Source organism: Triticum dicoccoides, chromosome 7B, assembly GCF_002162155.2.
Source record: "Triticum dicoccoides isolate Atlit2015 ecotype Zavitan chromosome 7B, WEW_v2.0, whole genome shotgun sequence".
In the NCBI taxonomy this organism is placed as follows: Eukaryota; Viridiplantae; Streptophyta; class Magnoliopsida; order Poales; family Poaceae; genus Triticum; species Triticum dicoccoides.
In genome coordinates this window covers 263,038,552-263,057,845 of record NC_041393.1, presented here as the reverse complement: position 1 = coordinate 263,057,845, position 19,294 = coordinate 263,038,552, and positions in this window count along the sequence as shown.

Here is a 19,294-nt window from a genome sequence, read left to right as displayed (position 1 = left end):
ATTAGTGACAAATCGGCCCGATATCGGCGCAAATCGGCACATATTCGCCGTGGCTCAGCGCAAATTCAACAAAAGTAATTTTTTTTATCACATAGTTCATCACATAAAATCAATAGAAATCAAATAGTTCAACAAATAGTTCAATACAAATTATATAGTTCACCAAATAAAAACTCATATTTCATCACACGTCAAGCTAGGCGTTGCCCTTGAGCCTCCATAGGTGCTCCACCAGATCCTGCTGCAGCTGTTGATGCACCTGTGGGTCTCGGATCTCCTGACGCATATTGAGGATGGCAGTCCAGGTTGCCGGTAGCTTGTGATCAACTTGGGCAAGAGGATCCTACCTGTAATATGGTTTAGTGTCAAACACTGCCTCTTCCTGCTCTCTCTTAATGATCATGTTGTGCAAGATGACACAAAGTGTCATGATCTCCCACATTTGCTCTTTCGACCAGGTCTGAGCGGGGTACCGGACAACAGCAAATCGAGATTGGAGCACACCAAATTCTCGCTCGACATCCTTCCTGCAAGCCTCCTGAACCATTGCAAAGTGCGAGTTCTTGCCTCCTGGCACAGGGTTTGAGATAGTCTTCACAAATGTGGACCATCTTGGATAGATGCCACCTACTAGGTAGTATCCCTTGTTGTAGTGCCGCCCATTGACCTCGAAGTTCACCAGGGGAGAATGACCTTCAACAAGCTTGGCAAAGACAGGGGAGCACTACAGTCCGTTGATGTCATTGTGAGTTCCTGGCATACCAAAGAAGGAGTGCCAAATCCAGAGGTCGTGTATATCCACTGCCTCAAGTACCACACTGCAACCGCCTTTGGCACCTTTGTACATCCCCCGCAAAGCAAATGGACAGTTTTTCCATTTCCAATGCATGCAGTCGATGCTTCCAAGCATCCCAAGAAATCCTCTTGTTGCATTCTGTGCTAGGATCTGAGCAGTGTCTTCAGCATTGGGTGATCGTAAGTATTGTGGTCCAAACACTGCCACCACTGCCCTATAGAACTTGTAGAAACACTCACTAGTCGTGGACTCAGCCATGCGCCCATAGTCGTCGAGTGAATCACTGAGAGCTCCGTATGCAAGCATCCTCATAGATATCGTGCACTTCTGGATTGAGGTGAATCCACGTGTGCTGGTGCAATCCTTCTTGCACTTGAAGTAGATGTCGAACTCCCGGATGGAATTCACAATCCTAAGGAAAAGCTTTCAGCTCATCCGATAACAGCGCCGAAATACTTTGTCCCCATGCAATGGAGTGTCGGTGAAGTAGTCAGAGTAGAGCATGCAATAGCCTTCCAGACGATGTTGGTTCTTTGCTTTCAGCCGCCCGGCGCTGAACCACCTCTCCGGAGCTTTTCATTGCTCGCGAGCCGGCCGGCGAGTGCAGCGAGGACCATGAGATGCTCCTCATCCTGGACGTCGGCATCGGCTTCCTCCTCCAGCAACGCCGCGAGCGCCTCCTCATCATCCGATCCATCGCCAAGCAGACAAATCACCGAACACCTCGCGGGCGTGGTGGGCGCACGCCGCCAGTGTACCGCCCTGCGCGGGCGGAGCGCCGGAAAACTCACCCGGAAGGTGGTGGAGAGTTTGCCGCGGAGAAACGTTCTCTCTTTTCTGGCAGGGAATGGCCTATCTAGCGGTGTTGGGCGGTGGGCGCACCAGGATCAGTAGGGTGGTGGCCGAGCATGCAGGGGGTGGGGCGAATATGGATGATTGCCTTGACTTTTCGCTTGACAGTGCGGCCCAAGCGTGTTTTCCCCTTCCGCCGGAGCCCCCGAGCGCCCCCTAGTGTGCTGGGTTCGGCCTGGTATCACCGGGCCCAAAAACGGGCCGAGCGGCGGATTTTGGTGTCTTGGGCCACGACTAGGTTTTTTTCGGCGCCGACACGAAAAAAGTCGCTCTAGGGGGCCTGTTGGGGGCGTGGCTGGAGATGCTCTTAGTTCCAACAAATTTAGCAAAGGTGCAACCATCATTTCCTCTCATGAGGACATTGAATGGGTTGTCCTTGCCAGCAAAATCTTTGGGAATAGCCTTGTCCCTAGTGACCTTTCCATTCCCAACAATCCCCTTTTCCTTCTCCTTCTCCTTGTGCCCTTCGTGCACAAATACTACCTTTTGTTGAGGAGGAGGAGTAGGACTGCTCTTCTTCTTGTTCTTCTTTTTCTCGGAAGACGGGTCAAACCCAATTCCCTCCTTGGGAACACACTCCTTTTGGTTGCTCAAGAGTTCATTAAGATTTTTCTCCCCTTGAATACACGAGAGAAGCCCTTTCTCAATTTGGGCTTTCAACTTCATATTCTCCTCTTGGAGAGAGGTTTAATCATGAGCAAAGTTAGCCGTACAAGGTTCATCATTTAAACCAATACGAGGGACAGATGTAAGAGCCTTAATGGTTGTAGCTTTAAGTTGAGCATAAGACTCGGTGAGGGCAATAAGGCCACCTTTGACAACCATGGAACTAGCCACAAGGAGCTCATGTTCCTCAACAAGTCTTGTGTGATCAGCTAGAAGCTTTTCAACCCTAATCTTAAGAGCATCTTTGTTCTCAAGGGCAAGTTGCAAAGCATCATTGGTTTTAACAAACTCAATTTGATGCGAAGACAAGGCTTCCTCAAGTGATTCTCTCGTGACACTCTCTTCATGTAGTTCGTGCCTGAGGAGTTCGACTCTCTCTTTTTCCTCTATGAGGAGGCTTTCAACATTCTCAAAAAAATCATCATGTTCGGCGAGGGACTTAAGGAGATCACCAAAACGAGCATGAGATTCACCATGAAGAGTTTCCATGAAAGCCATCAAGGATTCCTCATCATCATCCACACCATCTTCACACTCATCCTCAACTATCTTGCATGATACATTGGAAGTGTGGATGGCGGGGTTTTGAGATCTAGATTTTGTTCTTACCTCTTTGGCCATAAGGCAACAATGAGTGAAGGGCTTGTCCTTGTTTGGGGAGTCAAAGAGGCTGCTGGTGCAGGAGGAGGTGGTGGCATGTACGGTGATGGCGTCCATGACCACATGATCATCATCACCATCATCTTCATATCCGGAGATGTACTCCTCATGGAAAAGAGCCTTCTCATCCTTCCTCTTTGCGTATTTTTCATCCTTCCTCTTTGCAAACTTGGTGAACTTCTTTTTCTTAAGCACAAGCTTCTCTAACTTGTCTTCAGGTCTCTCATATGGACAATCATGCACAAAGTGTCTTGGGCTATCACAATTGTAGAATTTTCTTTGTCCAAACGATCTTCCTTGAAGATTCTTCCCCTTGTTTGCCATGGTCCCGGAGTATTTCTTCTAAGTCATTTGCTGGACACGTGGTCTCAACATCTTCTTCACAAGTTTCTTCAACTACTTCTTCATCCCTTGAGGGTTGAGGAGCAAATTTCTTGGCCTTCAAAGCAAGGTTTGAGTTCTTGGTTGCTTGAGCAATGGCAAAGAGTTTTCTTGGAATTGGTCTCCAAAAGCGCATGAGTTGACAAATTGGATACAACTTGTGCCGCGGTCAACTTGTGATAGTGCGGGCATTGATGTAGAACCATAGCATCAATGAACTTGTCCTTAATGAAATCATCATTTGCCCAAGTGCACCCAAATGTCCTTAAGTTGAGCACAAGAGACTTCAACCTATGGTACACCTGTTCCACGGTTTCATCCTCATTCCTCACAAACAAGTTGGATTCTTTCTTGAGCAAGGCCAACCAAGATTTTTGAATTGCTTCATCACCTTTGAGGGCCTCTTCAAGGCAATCCCAAATTTCCTTGGTTGTCTTGAGAAGAGCAATGGAGTCATCATAGTTATCGGTCACTGTGGTGTGCAACATGTTGTGGGCGGTAGCATTGAGTTGATCATCAGCCGCTTCTCTTGGAGTGAGATTCATGGGATCTTTGAGATTGAATCGTTGACCACAATCCACCATAGTTGCGTAGATGCACTACGAATGTGAGACTCCATATCTGGTTACCACTTAGCAAACACGTTAGCTTTAAAAGGGGGGCGGAGGCCCAACATGATTAATGCGAGGGTGTTGCAGATGTTGAGGTGAGTAAAAGGGTTCCACGACATTGTACTTGGGAACTTGAGTGCGAACCGGGGATGCAAGAGGTTCTCTTGAATCATCCGCATCATGAACTTCATTTGGATCAAATGAGTTTGAGGAAAATGTTAAGGGCTTTAAGCAAGCATCAATTTCCTCCTTGACCAAGGAATGGACTTCTTTCAACATAGCGGTTTTGAGGTCTGCAAACATTGAAAGAATATCGGTCCCGGTTAAAGTGGCACCCAGGTTAATGGGGGCACAGGAGCAACGGTGGGAGCACCAAGTGCTACGGACGCAGCAGGGGGTAGGTTTGGACCATCCTCCGCAAGTGGTGCGACAACCCACTCATTCCCTAGATCGTCCATATCCTATAAGGTTGTCAAACCTTATATTAGATCATGAGGCTCTGATACCAATTGAAAGGATCGATACAGTCGACTAGAGGGGGGTGAATAGAGGTCTACAAATTTTATTCTTTCTTGTCAATTTTAAGGTTAAGAGGATAGATAGGGTTCACTACATATGCAACTAGGTGAACAGAACCTATATGAAAAAGCAAGCTTAAGGCTAAATAAGCTAGGCAAAAAACTAATTAGCAAGCCAACAAGCATGCAAAGCAAAGTAAAGTGCGGGAAAGGAATGGCCACAAGTGAGATAAGGACGCGGATTTTATCCCGAAGTTCACTCTTTCTTGGGGAAGAGATACTCTCTATTTAGAGCAGTGTTGGAGCCAAAGCTTGCAAAATGCCACCGAAGGCTCACTTTATTCTCTTTCAAGTCACCCCAACGAATGAGCCTGGAATCACTCGGGGTTGGTTTTGAAGGCGACCACCACACCTTTACAAACTTCTCCACAAGCGAGGAAGCTTCCCCAAGAACCTCTAACCGCCAAGGATCCCAAGCTCCAAGAGTAACAAGTCAATGGTGGATGAATATTACGGGTAACGTGATTTGGTTTGGTTAAACTATTGATCGGATCTTGCTTTCCCAATCCCCAAAGTTTCAACAAGTTTGGGTGGAGGGATTGAGAGTATTGAGCAAAATGGAGTGTAGAAATGGTGGAGATCAACAAGACATTAGGGTTAGGGATGGAGGAGGAAGAAGGGGTCCTTTTATAGTGTTCTTGGCTGGGTGGTGTCGGTGTACTAGAATAGGGGTACCCTAGTACCCCGAACTTGTGCACGGGCAGTTGCAGCACCTCGCGGCAAGGCTTGCCGGCGACCGCCAAGGTCCTCCGTGGTTCCCTTGGAGCCATTCAAGAACAAAGTATTTAAGCCCAGGAGACAAGGCCCCGGCAAGAGGAGCTTGCCGGGAAGGCCAACCAAGGCATTTCAAGGAACTTGCCGCGACGCGCCGCGCGTCCCGGCAAGGCCCGGTGAGCGACAAGCTTCCGGACCCGACAAGGCAACGGCCGCGGCAAGGCGCTTGCCGCGGCAGGCGGCCACTCCGTGCCCATGCTCCAGCGCATCCACGAACGTGTCGCTCTGGGGGCCTTTCCAGGCGCACGTGGCAGGAGGCTGTGCAGCCAGCGGTGCACGGTGGCATGTGAAGCTGAAAAGATCGCCATCGTGGCGAGCGGTGGCGCCCCTGACAGTCCTTTTCTGCACTGTTTGGGCTACACAGACGGGCATTTAATGCCCTTGTCCCCTGCCGTCAGGGTTAGGTAGGAAACACTGTACAAGTAACTGTACCAACCACCTCTCTTTTTACATTTGTACCCTTGTTTACGTTGCCACCTGTCGGTGACCCCTTGAGCATATAAAAGGAGGCCCATGCGCAACGTAGAGGGGGTTCGGATCATTCGGAAGCCAGAAAAACACTTAGCTCTCTCTCGAGCAAGAAGATAAGACAATCAAACAAGCAGCAGTAGGAGTATTATCTCTTCGGAGAGCTCCGAAGCTGGGTAAACTGCTCATGTGCTTCGCCTCGATCCGCTCTTCGTGCGACCTCCGCCCCCCGCCGAACCGAAAGGGGCCACGGTCCGCCGGCCCCATAGGTGTTCGTGGATCAGTTTCCCCGACATCGAGGGGAAGAAGAAGACCAAGTCCGGCAAGAGTTCTGATGCCCACTCTGGCAAGCGCACCTCTTCGGAGTGCTGCGCTACCGTCGAGGACGCACCATCGAGCTCCACCGGCAAGTGTAAGAAGGCAATGGCAGCTCCACCTGAGACCAAGAAGGTGTCCGCCAAGGAGGACGGCACTGGTGGTACCTTCACCATCAGTGCCACTCTCGACCCCAAATAGGAAAGCGCACTCGTTGCTTTCCTGCGGGCGAATGTCGACGTGTTTGCGTGGCAACCGTCTGACATCCCCGGTGTTCCCAGGAAAGTAATTGAGCACCACCTTGTCGTCTGTCCTCATGCGCGGCCCGTCAAGCAGAAAGTCAGGAAACAGGCAGTGGAGCGCCAAGAATTCATCGCGGAAGAAATCAAGAAGTTGGAAGCAGCAGGCCTTGTCAGAGGAGTGCTCCATCCTACGTGGTTGGCCAATCCAGTTGTCGTGCGCAAGGCAAACGGAAAATGGAGGCTTTGTATCGATTTCACTGATGTCAATAAAGCTTGTCCAAAAGACCCATTTCCCTTGCCGCGCATCGACCAGATTGTTGACTCCACGGCCGGATGTGATTTGCTTTCATTTCTTGATGCATACTCAGGATACCATCAGATCTTCATGGCAGAAGAGGATGAGGAGAAGACCGCATTCATCACCCCGTGTGGCACGTACTGTTTTGTACGGATGCCTTTCGGTTTAAAGAATGCTGGTTCAACATTTGCAAGGGTAGTCCACCATGCTTTTGAGACACAAATGCACAGAAATGTGGAAGCCTACATGGATGATATAGTGGTCAAGAGCAAGGACAGGGTGACCCTGATTCAAGATTTAGATGAAACATTTGCAAATCTGCGCAAGATCAGCCTCAAGCTCAACCCCGAGAAGTGCGTGTTTGGAGTCCCTTCCGGCAAGCTTCTCGGGTTCTTCGTGTCTCAGCGGGGAATTGAAGCCAACCCCGACAAGATCAAGGCCATTGAGCAGATCGAAGCTCCAAAGCGCGTCAAGGATGTACGAAGGCTTGCTGGATGCGTGGCTGCTCTCAGCAGGTTTATCTCTAGATCTGCTGAGCGCGCCCTGCCATTTTTCAAAATATTGAAAAAGGCAGGTCCAATGAAATGGACTCCGGAGGCGGAGGCTGCGCTACAGGACTTGAAGAAATACCTGTCCTCCACCCCAACACTTGTCGCACCTAAGCCACAAGAGAAGTTGCTGCTATATATAGCGGCAACCAATCAAGTGGTTAGTGCTGCGTTAGTGGCGGAGAGGGAGGCAGATGATGAGCCAGCAACCACGGCAGACGCGTCCAGCGACAAGCAGGGGGCTTCGCCGACAAGCTCTGGTCCCGACAAGGATGGATCTGCGCAGGAGCATGATAAGATGCAGAAGAGAATGATGCAGCGCCCAGTTTACTTTGTCAGTTCCCTTCTGCAGGGGGCTAGGTCAAGGTACTCTGGTGTGCAGAAATTGCTTTTTGGCCTTCTCATGGCCTCGAGAAAGCTGCGCCATTACTTCCAAGCACATGAGATCACAGTCGTCACTCGTTTTCTGCTGAAGAGGATACTGCAAAATCCCGAAGCGATAGGCAGGATTGTCGAGTGGGCACTGGAACTGTCAAGCTTTGGCCTCAAGTTTGAGACAACTTCAACTATCCAAAGCAGAGCATTGGCAGAGTTCATAGCAGGGTGGACGCCAACACAAGATGAAGAAACTCCAGAGACGAGCATCCCCGTCAAGGAAGCGAGCAAAGAGTGGCTGATGTACTTTGATGGTGCCTTCTTGCTGCAAGGCGCTGGTGCGGGCGTGCTTCTTGTCGCACCCACCGGAGAGCACCTCAAGTACGTAGTCCAGATGCACTTTCCCAAGGAGCAAGCAACCAACAATACTGCAGAGTATGAAGGGTTGCTTGCCGGTCTCAGGATCGCGGCAGACCTTGGGATCAAGAAGCTCATTGTCAGGGGTGACTCGTAGCTTGTCATCCACCAAGTAAACAAGAATTATCAGAGTCCGTTGATGGAAGCATATGTTGATGAAGTGAGAAAGCTGGAAGAGCACTTTGACGGCCTACAGATGGAGCATGTTCCGAGAGCTCAGAATGACATTGCTGATGGCCTGTCAAAGTGCGCCGCACTAAAGTTGCATGTGGAACCAGGGATCTTTGTGCTCAAGCTGACTCAACCGTCTGTAACACCATCAAATGGACAGAGCAACAAGAGGAAGTTGATTTCTGGTGACTACTTTCCGGCAGAGCTCCCCGGAGCCGCCGCCAAAAAGGTCCCCAAGATCAACACCAAGGATGCTGAGGAGCAGTCTGCTCCGGCAGGCCTTAGGGCTTGTTCCGTTGAAGCAGACGCTCCCGACAAGTTTTGCTCCGGCAAGCTTGCCGGGGAACATCAAGCTCCGGCAGAGCCACAGGTTCTCGCCGTAGAAGCGAATGTTCCCACAGAAGCAGATGTGCCTTTAGTCCTTGTCGTCGAGCCGCAAGCTCCAGCATGGGCACAGCAGATTGTCCATTTCCTTCAGACAGGAGAACTTCCCGAAGAACAAGAAGAAGCAGAAAAAGTAGCCCGACAGTCAAGTATGTACCAGTTTGTTGACAGCACACTGTACAGAAGAAGACTCAATGGTGTGAAATTGAAGTGTGTTTGCCAGGAAGACGGACAAAAGCTGTTGGCAGAGATACACGGAGGCATATGTGGTCACCACATTGGCGCAAGAGCACTTGCCAGCAAAGCGTTCCGGCAAGGTTTCTTTTGGCCGACAGCCCTCCAGGATGCAACTGCACAAGTAACCAAGTGTGAAGCGTGCCAGTTCCATTCCAAACAGATACACCAGCCAGGTCAAGCTCTCCAGACGATCCCTTTATCCTGGCCATTTTCGGTCTGGGGGCTCGACATCCTCGGCCCCTTTCCCCGAGCTGTCGGGGGCTTTGAGTACTTGTACGTTGCAATCGACAAGTTCACAAAGTGGCCGGAAGTGGAACCAGTGAGGAAGGTGACAGCACAGTCAGCAATCAAGTTCTTCAGGTCGATTGTTTGCCGTTTCGGGATCCCTAACAGGATCATCACCGACAATGGCACGCAATTCACGAGCCGCACCTTCATGTAGTATGTCCAAGATCTTGGCACCAAGATCTGCTTCGCTTCTGTTGCTCATCCGAGAAGCAACGGTCAAGCGGAGAGGACAAATGCTGAAGTGTTGCGCGGGCTCAAGACCAGAACTTTCGACAGGCTGCACAAGTGCGGAAGAAACTGGATCGAGGAGCTGCCGGTGGTTCTTTGGTCGATCAGAACGACGCCAAATCGAGCCACTGGCCAGACACCTTTCGCTCTAGTCTATGGAGCAGAGGCAGTTCTCCCCACGGAACTCGTATACGGATCACCTCGAGTGCTCGCTTATGATGAGCTTGAGCAAGAGCAACTGCGACAAGATGACGCGCTGCTCCTTGAGGAGGATCGTCTTCAGGCTGCTGTACGAGCTGCTCGATACCAGCAAGCTTTGCGCCGCTACCATAGCCGCAAAGTTAATGCCAGAAGCTTCGAGGAAGGCGACCTTGTTCTTCGGCGCGTTCAGTCCGCCAAGAATTCCAACAAGTTGACGCCGAAGTGGGAAGGCCCTTACCGGGTGAAACGAGTCACTAGGCCTGGCGATGTCCGCCTTGAGACCGAAGATGGCACTCCGGTGAGCAACTCCTGGAACATTGAGCATCTTCGTAAGTTTTACCCGTAGGGCGCGGTTGCCGGAACCCGTTCCGGCAACCACCTTTTGTACGAGTCTTGCCGATGTTGCATGTAATCCTTTGTACAAAGCCGGGCGCAGATCCCGTGCATAAGTAAAGCTCATGTGCTCCGCACATCTTGTCAATTTCATGCATTATATTCTTTCTTGCATGCGTTATCTGACGCTTTGTGCAGCACCTACCCCCGGTAAGCAATAACGAGCCGGAAGGCTCCATATCTTTATTTTCTCTTCTTTCTTTTTCTCAACAAAGGAAAGGAAGGTACCCTCGCACACAAGTTTCCCGGGGGGGGAAAGGAGAAGATAATGGTATGGACCAGGCGTCGTTTAAGGAAGTTTTTCGCCTTGCCGAGAAGCAAATGACAGAAAAACTAAGTTGCCAAAGTTTGAGCAATCAGTTTTAAATTTTTAAGTTATCTTCCTTGAATGACCGTGCTTTGTATGGAAAAGCTGTGCGCGGAGGAACCAACTCGTAGCTAGTTGCGCCCTTACTTTGTTTCGAGTCCGCTCAACAACTTAAGTGTGCTGCAACTAGTCGCGACAAGGTTTCTTGTCGGAAGCGGCACCGCCAGCAGGCTGCTGACGTCCCGCACTCAGCGCTCATGGCTCAGGTGCCTGCGCCGACAAGTTCCCTAAAAGCGTAGGGTAAAAACATACAAAGGAAGGAATCTAGTAAAGGAAATAACGTAGCAATTGATAACAGAAATAGAGTTATATTACAAAATAACTTGTCGCAGCTCTAACAAATTGATCTTATAATATGGCTAGCAGAGAGAAAACGGGCGGCCTAGTCTACGCGATCGCCCTCAACCCTCTTGATCTCGCTCACCTTGTCCACAATGGGTGCGACAAGGGCCTTGAGCGCATCCAGATCGGCGTCAGGCGGCAAGGACCTGAGGACGTTGGTGAGGTTGAGGCCTGGGTTGCGGAAGGCCACCTTCATCAGCACCTTCTGGAGAGCCCCCGCGCAAATCCTGCGCGACTCGTCGGCCAGCTGCTTTGGGATCCTCTCCCGGAGTCGCTGGAGTGCCGTCGCCACGCCCTTGAAGAACAGGCTGAGCTTGGCGCTGGGTTGGAGATGCTCGTCAGAAGGATACCCAAAGTCCTCCATCCCCAGTTGCGCCAGCTCCCCGTCGATGACTGCGGCGATATTCACCAGACCCTCGGTCCAATGATCCACCGTCTCCCTAAATGAGTTCTGGGTAACAGCGATGCTCGCCAGCAGCGCCTTGTCGGCCTTGATCTTCTCCGACAAGGTCACCTCTTGCTCCTTGGCGGCGTCCAGCGTCTGAGTCAGCGTAGCCAGCTTCAACTCGAGATCCGCGTTGGAGTCCATGGCGGCGCTGAGCTCCTTGCTCCTTTCAGCGAGAAGACCCTGTAGCTCACCATGAGTAGCAGCATCCTTCTCGCGCTCGCGCTTGAGCACAGCAAGCTCCTCGCCACTCGTCTTGAGGTTGGCCTCCAACTGCGTCACCCTCATCTCCAGCTCCTTCTTGGCGGCCTCTGCAGTTGCGGCAGCATCCCTTGCTTCCTTGAGAGCCCCGCCAAGTGTTTCCTCGCGCGCGACAAGCTCCTCCTCATAGCTGTCAAGGTTGGCCTTCCGCTGCACCAACTCGCCTTCTCGCGCGGACTGCTTCTCGGCAGCAAGCCTTTGTTCCTCCTCAGCTTCGGCCTTCTCAAGAAGGAAGGTTGCACGCTCCTCGGCGAGTCGCTCCCGCTCCTGTGCCAGGGACCGGAGGGCTTCTTGATTGAGGCCCCGGAGCTCCTCCGCGCGTTTCTCCATATCGACTCCCGCCCTCGCGACAAGCGCTTCCCGGGAAGCCAGCTTGGCTTGTCGTGCGCGGTAGAGTGACAGCAGCTTCCGCAGCAGTTGCTCCTCCTCAGGCTCGCCACTACTACTGCTTGGCGCATCGACCAACGACAGCCCGACGGAGGCGAGCAGCTCCTCATCGAAAGCTTCTCCTTCGACCGGCGCCCTGGAGCTCGACGCCCAGGGAAGCTTGATGAAGATACCGTCGCCGGCCTTCAAGTAGGCACCGGGCTGGGGCTCTTCGGAGCCTGGCTCCGCGGCAGCGGCGGAGGGATCGGCGGTCGACGCAGCGCCTGGCGCTCCTGCGGCCTCAGGGCCGTCAGAGCGATCGCCCGACCCCTCGCCAGCTTCTGCAGCGGCAGCCTTGGCGGCCTCTTCGCCGGCGGGCTCAACAGCACCGGCCCCTTCTTCGTTGGCGGCGGCGTCATCGTTGCTGCCACGCGCGCCTTCCTTGCCGGCGTCCTCAGTCTCCATTGGCTCCGCAGCAGATGGATCTGAAGAACGAAGAAGGGAGAAAAATCAAGCAAAAATCCAAGAAAGGGAATTCAGAAGAAGAAGAACCCAAGGGAAGGTTTCAGGCAAGAAGATTATCTGTACTAGGATCTGCGGTCGCGGTCTCAACCGCCGGAGGATCACTGGTGCCGTCCCTTGTCGGAGAACTGTCCCTTACGGGGGCGTTCTCCCTTGCCGGAGAGTGCTCCCTTGCCGGGGACTCCTCCCTTGGCGGCGTAGTCGAAGCAGATGGCACTTCGGGGGCGGCTTCCGGGCCCTCCTGGTGAGGCTGTTCTGCTCCTACACAAATCAACAAGCAAGATATCAGTAGAGAAAAGAGCACTCATGCGCGCCCGGCAGCAGGAAGTAAAACTACAAACTTACGCTGGGGGCTGCGCTGGGGGCTGCTTTGGGGAGTGGCTGCAGGGTCCGTCAAGGTGGTCTCAGACACACCCCCTGCTGACACGGTGGGATCATCTTCGATGACAATCACCGAGGCCTTGGCTCTCTTCGCCGCTCTCTGGGCCAACGTCCTGAAAAGGAATGGGTTCAGATTGAAGCAAGTCAGAGACAAGATAAAAGCAGCAAGATTGGGGAACTACAAGAACATCAAAGAAACTTACTCTTCTTCCTCCTCGTCGGAACTGAGCGCGGAGAGATCGAAGTCCGGCTCCCCTCCGGTGCGGCGAGGCGGAGGAGTAGGATCCCTTGCCCGCTTGGCAGGGGCGGTGGCAGTGGACCGGGAAGATCCCGCTCCAGTTGCCGCAGCAGCGTGAGGCGCTCCCGCGGCAACATTGCTTGCCGCGGTAGAGCGTGTCGCACGACTTGGCGGCTGTTGGCTCGTTTGCCGCTCCGCTACGTCTTCGGCCCTGCGGAGACGCCTTCTTGGCGGGGCCAGGGGCTCCGCCTGCGGCAAGCTGTCTGAACGCTCGGGCTCTTCCTCGCCGGCCTCGCTCGGCTCAGCTTCAGGGCCGGCAAGCTCTTCTTCACCGACAAACTCCTCGCGCTCGGCAAGGCTTGCCGCCTCTGCCTCCTCCACGGTGAACCCGAACGCGCCCGCGGCAGCTGCTGCCGCAGCCTCTTCCGCCCTAGTGGCGATGCGCTGCAGCTCCGCGTCGGTAGTGTCGCGGGTGAGGCTCTTCTGTTCGTCGGCGCGGACCGGCACTTCTACCAAGTCGTCGAAGAACGCCTGCACGACGTCACCCGCAGGTTCTTGCCAGGTTGGGGCGATTCCGTGCGAATCGCACAACGGCATCATCGCGCGGATCCGGTCAAGCGACGAATTATTGCACAGTGGAACGACATTCCGCGGCAACATGAATGGGTGCTAAGGGTCGCGCTTGAACAACTCCAGAAGCATTGCATCCAACTCCAGGATGGTGAAGTTGAAGTTGAGGCCCGGGCGCAGCCTCATGATATCCGCTGAGTTCTTGAACTCCTAGGCGGGTTTCCCCCTCTCCTGCAGAGGGGCGATGCGGCGGCGAAGGAAATCTGTGCCAACGGCGCCTACAGTGAGCCCGGCAAGCCTAAGGCGAAGGATTCGGGTGAGGCAATCTTCAGCCTGTCGTCCTCGGGGGCCACATTGCTCCAATCATTACCACGCACTATTGGGGCTTGGCGCAGGGCAGTGAACGGCTGCGGGTTCTCCTCGACGATCCAGCACCACTCTGCTCTCCACTCCTCCCACTTGCTACGGAGCTCACCCTCCGGATACGCCTCCTTCTTGCCGACTCTCGAGATCTAGGCGATCCCTCCGGCAAGTGGCTCTCCTCTCTCGACCCGAGGCATGAAGAAGTGGCGGAAAAGGGCTACATTGGGATGGACTCCGACAAAGTTTTTGCACAAATGTGCGAAAACTGCCATGGTTAGAACGGCGTTGGGGGTGAAATCAAGGAGGCGGAGCCCGTAGGTGTTCATTATGTCGCAGAAGAACTCCGAGAAGGGCGGGCAGAGCCCGCAATAGAAGAACAGCGCGAAGAATGGGTACCCGTTTGGAGCCAGTTCCGAAGCGGTGGCCGGGAGTACCCTCGTGCGCGGATGCGCTCGCTCTCCGTCGACCAGAAGAGGTAGTAGTACTCCCTCAGCTCCGGCGCACCGAGCTGAGGGGAGAAGATCACCCGCTCCTTCTGCAGTGCCGCGAGCCGCTGCGCCTCGGCCGACTTCACGCACTTCCTCTTGTCGGCTTTTGGAGCCATGGCGGAGGTGGTGGGGGAGGTCGGCGGCGTTGGTAATGCTGGTGGCAATGGGGGGCGGAGCGCTGCTCTCTCTCGGCTTCGAGAAGAAGGGGGGAGCGGCGGAGGTTTACGAAGATGGAGTAGTAGCAACCAGCGGGGGGGGGGGGACGAACTGCCCCTGTTTCCCCTGCTTATAAAGAGGGAGGGGGCGGACGTTTCGCCCTTCCGAATAAAGAATCCACCCACGATCTCTCCCACGATGCCGCATTCGACGCGTGCCGTTGGGGAGGGTGCGGTGGATACGGAGTAAGATACGGCGTGGCCCAGGCCGCGTGTGCCCGTGCCCTGTTTTGGGCCTGGCCCAACAGCGCTCGGCACCGTGTATGGCCCAGGCCCGGGGGCTCCTGTCGGTGTACTAGAATAGGGGTACCCTAGTACCCCGAACTTGTGCACGGGCAGTTGCAGCACCTCGCGGCAAGGCTTGCTGGGCGACCGCCAAGGTCCTTCGTGGTTCCCTTGGAGCCATTCAAGAACAAAGTATTTAAGCCCAGGAGACAAGGCCCCGGCAAGAGGAGCTTGCCGGGAAGGCCAACCAAGGCATTTCAAGGAACTTGCCGCGACGCGCCGCACGTCCCGGCAAGGCCCGGTGAGCGACAAGCTTCCGGACCCGACAAGGTAACGGCCGCGGCAAGGCGCTTGCCGCGGCAGGCGGCCACTCCGTGCCCACGCTCCAGCGCATCCACCAACGTGTCGCTCTGGGGGCCTTTCCAGGCGCACGTGGCAGGAGGCTGTGCAGCCAGCGGTGCACGGTGGCATGCGAAGCTGACAAGATCGCCATCGTGGCAAGCGGTGGCGCCCCTGACAGTCCTTTTCTGCACTGTTTGGGCTACACAGACGGGCATTTAATGCCCTTGTCCTCTGCCGTCAGGGTTAGGTAGGAAACACTGTACAAGTAACTGTACCAACCACCTCTCTTTTTACATTTGTACCCTTGTTTACGTTGCCACCTGTCGGTGACCCCTTGAGCATATAAAAGGAGGCCCATGCGCAACATAGAGGGGGTTCGGATCATTCGGAAGCCAGAAAAACACTTAGCTCTCTCTCGAGCAAGAAGATAAGACAATCAAGCAAGCAGCAGTAGGAGTATTATCTCTCCGGAGAGCTCCGAAGCTGGGTAAACTGCTCGTGTGCTTCGCCTCGATCCGCTCTTCGTGCGACCTCCGCCCCCCGCCGAACCGAAAGGGGCCACGGTCTGCCGACCCCATAGGTGTTCGTGGATCAGTTTCCCCGACAGGTGGAGATTTTTGCCCGTTGGACCCCGTGCGTATGGGGACCAAACCACCACCTGTGAGCACGAGGGTCAAAAGACCCTGTGCGCATGGGGTATTCACGGAGTTATGCAGTACCCCGTGCGTAGAGGGGTCAAAAGACCCCATGCGCATGGTGTACCCAGAAAGTTCCTGACCACCCCGTGCGCACGGGAGTCAAATGACCCTGTGCGCATGGGGTATCCAGAACATCTCTGTTGCAGCTTTCTGGATACCACGGCAAGCACACTAATGGAAATAAGGTGGTAGGAGTAGGGAGGCTGATGTATATGGTTTTAGGATGGCATTCCCACACGAAACTCCACATATGACCCCTCTTTGTAGTGCGGTTTTTCCTACGACTCAAATCAAACAAAAATGGAAATCATCGAGTCGTCGATAAACCACGCCTTTGATCTCTTTGAATTTGGGGATCTCACACCTCCATCACGGACAACCTGCAACCAATATCTTGAGATAAACTTTAGCAACCGATATTAGTTCCACTAACAACATTATCATCACACTAAAATATAATTTATGTGACACTTGCACTTTCACATTATTTGTGTGCTTTGAAGATAGATAGGATGAAAGCCTATGACAAAGTTGAGTGGGCATATTTACAAGCAATCATGGAGAAGTTAGGCTTCCATTAGTCCTAGATTTTAGCAGTCATGGACATGGTTAGGTTAGTATCCTTTTCGGTTTTATTCAACAATAAAAAATAGTTGATGAATTTAGACCTATGAGGGGGATCCGTCAGGGAGATTTGCTTTCACACTACATTTTAATATTAATAGCAGAGGGCCTTTCGTGGCTCATAAAATCTTCACCAGTGGTCGCATCTCACTGGAGTTCAAGTGGCACAATCAGCACCGACAGTAAACCACATACTATTTGTAGATGATAGCTTGTTTTTTTCTCAATGCAAACGGTTAAGGGTCTAAGACATTATCAATTTTTTGGAGACTTATTGTAATGCTTCAAGGCAACGAGTAAATAAACATAAATCTTAGTGTTGTTTACCAAGGGGCGTCCTCAAGCTAGTAAGCAAGTGATAAAATTAAGGCTCGATGTGGATATGGAATCCTTAAGTGAAAAATATCTTGAAATGCTAACTGATGTTGGCATGTCAAAGAACTGGTCTCTTAAGTATTTGAAGGACCGGATATGGAAGAAAATTCAGGGATGGATAGAAAAATTACTTTCTGCGACAATGAAAGAGGTCATGATAAAAGAGGTAGCCCAGGCAATACCAGTGCTCTCTATGTCTTGGTTTAAACATCCTAGGGGGTTATGTGAGCACATAAATTCAATGATAAGAAGATTGGGGGTGGGCAAAGGAGGTGAATGTAAAGTCAACTTGGTTTCTTGAGAAATTATGCCGAGGCCAGAATTCATGTGGGAGGGAGATTCGGCTTCAAGGACTTGGAGCGTTTTAGCTTGGCTCTGTTGGTCAGACAATCATGGTGATCCTTTAGAAGTCGGGTTCTCTAAGCGCAAGTTTCTTGAAAGTTGTGCGTTCCCCACTAACTCGATTTTGGAAGCCACTCTTTGATCTCCCCTATAGCGGACTTGCAGAGATGTTTTGGAGGGCAAGACATTCTTATTCATGGACTTGTTAGACGGGTGACAGTGCTACAACGAACATTTGGCAGGACTACACTATTGGGAAACATAGTAGAAAACAAAAAACAATTCGCGCTTACAATCACCCAAGATCAATATGAAGATGCAAAATGGGTTGGGTTCACGATCGTTACCGTCACCGAGTTGCAGTGGAAGAAGAACGTGTCGGTGTAGATCATACTTAGAGTCCCTCAAATCATCGATGAATGATCCCTCGTACCGCCCATGAACACTCCCTTGAACCGGAGACTGAAAGCATGGCCTCTCTACTTGTTGCAAGCGTGCAAGCTTCACGATCCAGCAATGCTTCGCCTTCCAGAGCTAATCGTCTCTAGAGAATTAGAGTGAGGAGATTAGAACCACACATGACTTCTAATTATGAGGACAAGAGGATTAGCCTAGCTATAATCAGTCAACTAGGACCAACTAGAACTAGAACTAGAAGAACTAGAGGAGCCTCCAAACTTGTATATTCAATAGAGCAAAAACCCTAGTATATATATGTTAGAGGAGGAGGAGAGGGGGCAGCCACAAAGGAGGGCAAGTGCCTCTCCTCCCCTAGTCCAATTTGGCCCCCTATAGGACAAGGGGGGCGCCACTTCTTTATGGGCCCTTGTGGCCCATAATTCCCTCCACCTCTTGGCCTTTTTAGGCCCGTTGATATTTAAATCAAATATTAAATGTTCTAAACACTTCTAGACCATTTTATATATTTTTAACATCTCTAGAAACATTTACCACATATATATAATATATCGGTAATACCTGGTATTACCAAATTTTCACCAAAACCCTTTCGGTGACCCCGAAACGCTTCTGGATCCACTCAGAACTATTCCGAAAATTCATAAAAAATTCCACAAATATATTCTCATCACTCCCATCCTACTAACACAGAGCAGATTGTGATTTCCTTAAACTTCTGACCCCGTAGGTTCGGTACCTCATAGACATGAATGAAATTGTTCGTTAAATGACCGATAGCGGGACCATGGATGTCCATATCAATCCCTATGAGCACAAGACTGGTATTCAAGTGAACCTTTGGTTATCATGTCACGTTCCCTTTGCTCTGTGATACTTCACAAAACCCTGGATGCATCGGTATCCTCCCGAGTCATCACTATGCTCACTATACCAAAATTCTCATTTCCAGTTTTGTTCTTCTTTCTCATTATTATGTTTAGGCATCTCTGTGACGAAATCACTTGTATCTGTCCTGACTATGATTGATGCCATCACACCGTGAGGGCCCTAAAAATATCTCTCCATCATCGGAGGAGCAAATCCCACTCTTGAGTTATCCAGTCGCTTGTCAAACTTTCTGATGAACCCGTAAGGTGTCATTATGATCACCGTGTTACAGGTGATGTTTGATCAACCCCAAAGCCCATTGTATGGTAAGAAGTGACCATGATACTCTCATGGTCTAAGAGAAGAATCACATGTTAACACTCCATGTTATGACAATTGAATATAGAGGATATTAACCCAATTCACAACAAACAACTTTGGGTCGATTCAATATGATCATTCTTCCAACGTCATAATCTCAATGTTGTTTTAGGACTATCTGTAGGATCGAAAGTAGGACTAGAGTGGGGAGATTAGACTACTTGAACAAATAAATCTAGACTTTATCCAATTTGAAGTCTTGCCAGATTTTAGCAACTTAGCACAAGTCAAGCAATCAACCTACACATGCAATTTTAAGAGTGTAGCAGCGAAAAGTAAAACATTGCATATGAAGGTAAAGGGAAGGGTTTGGAGAAGGAAAACACAATGTAGACACAGAGATTTTTGGCGTGGTTCTGATAGGTGGTGCTATCGTACATCCACGTTGATGGAGACTTCAACCCACGAAGGGTAACAGTTGCGCGAGTCCACGGAGGGCTCCACCCACGAAGGGTCCATGAAGAAGCAACCTTGTCTATCCCACCATGGCCATCACCCGCGAAGGACTTGCCTCACTCGGGTAGATCTTCAAGAAGTAGGCGATCTCCTTGCCCTTACAAACTTCTTGGTTCAACTCCA